At 38.3% G+C, this 1,787-nt stretch overlaps 1 pseudogene; it reads right to left on the minus strand.

Moving 5' to 3' along the window:
- Nucleotides 1–642: 642 nt before the first annotated feature.
- The window catches only part of LOC102829751, a 7,597-nt pseudogene continuing 6,452 nt past the window's right edge, over nucleotides 643–1,787 (minus strand).

Genomic DNA, 1,787 nt, shown 5'->3' on the forward strand with positions numbered 1-1,787 from the left:
TCCACATGCTTCAATGAAAACACTTGAAGGAGGGTTTGCAGGTTTTATTTGGATACTGAGGGGAGAATATCACTGTCCTTCATGCTGATGGCTCTGGAAAACAGTTTGGTTTCTCAGGAGGAGTGTTATATGGCTGTATTTTAGTGTGTGGGACAGTATTAACTTATTGTTTCTCTGTGTATGTTTTAATAACAGCTTTATTGAGATAGTGCTCACATGCCAAATTATTGTTTTTGTTTGCTTATTTTTTAGAACTGAACAAGAACTCCCACTATCTCCAATATTCTGTTGTCCACAGCTATCAGGTAAATTTCTTCAAAGGCACTGGTAGGGAATAAATATTGCAGATGAGTGAGGCAAAATCTTCAAATTTAAAAGTCAAATCAAGGAGTTGTGGAAGGGAAGGAGAAGCAGAAATGAAGGAAAAGGAGAATTGCAGAAGTAAAATGAGCAGTTAATTATTGAAAAGAAAACCACTGCTGTTTGAATAAAGATCAAAGACCTTTCATGTGATTCCCCACATGGCTGGGCCTTTTCTGAGCAGCAATTCTCAAGGCCCAGAAACCAGAAGGAGTTAGGAATTTGACTAATTAGTAGTAATGAAAATTTACCAAACACCAACAACAAATTTATAAGACAATTTTATTTCCAAAGCATGTTCATGTCTATAACAGGTAAAACGATGTTTTCGCAAAAACCATTTTCACCCGGTGTTTTATTTGTAGAATCTATTTTTGTGGCCTAGGGAACAAACGGTTCATTGAAACAGAACTTTACTGATCTGGCTTCAAAGAATTCTATTAGATGAAAAATTCTGGAGAACAGATGGGATAAGGAGTCCCTGAACACAGAGCAGGCATATCTGGTAATGAAAAATGTTCTTTGGCATAGTTTTATGCTTTAAAAGTGTTAGTATGCAAGGAACTGAAGCAGGAGTGGAGAAAAGGAAGTAAGTAGGAATAGTACTTTATATTTGAGTGGGGTTGATACTTTCCAAATTACTAAGAACTCACCATATCCCAGTAGCAGTATTATCTTTATCTTACTGATGAAAACCATGCTCCAAAGAAAGATGTGCTACAATGGACAGAAAATCCAACTCAAAATGGTATAAGTAACAAAAAAGTATTCCCCCTCCTTCTCTCCTTTTCTTTCTGTCTCTGACTTGTTTTTGGCTCACAGAATTGAAAAGTCTGGGACTACACTTAGCTTTCAGTGTGCTTTGAAAGAGGTGTTCAGCTGATGTTATCTAGGCCCATTTCTCAGTTATGTTTTTCCTATATGTAGAGCTCTGGTAGTGTAGTGGTTACGAATTGGGCTGCTAATCTCATAGTCAGCAGTTCAAACCTACTAGTTGTTTGGTGGGAGAAAGATGAGGCTTTCTGCTCCTATAAAGATTTACATCCTCGGAAACCTGGTACAGGGTCGCTATGAGTTGGAACTGACTCCATGGCACATAACAACAACGACAACAGTTTTATTCTTAGAGTCCCTGAGTAGTGTAAACGGTTAAGCACCTACTTACTAGCTAGAAGGTTGACAATTCAAACCCACCCAGAAGTACCTTAGAAGACAGTCCTGAAAGGCCACATCCTTGAAAACCTTATGGAGCACAGTTCTACTCTGTACATATGGGGTCATCATGAATCACAACTGACTTGATGGCAACCAATATGAATAGCATGCACACTCATTCATACCATCAAATGGATCCCACACATATGTATGATGGCAGTTCTCTTTTCGTTGTAACTGGATTTAGACAGGTCAGCATAGTGGTTACGAAT

Source organism: Chrysochloris asiatica, unplaced genomic scaffold (assembly GCF_000296735.1).
Source record: "Chrysochloris asiatica unplaced genomic scaffold, ChrAsi1.0 scaffold00157, whole genome shotgun sequence".
Taxonomy (NCBI): Eukaryota; Metazoa; Chordata; class Mammalia; order Afrosoricida; family Chrysochloridae; genus Chrysochloris; species Chrysochloris asiatica.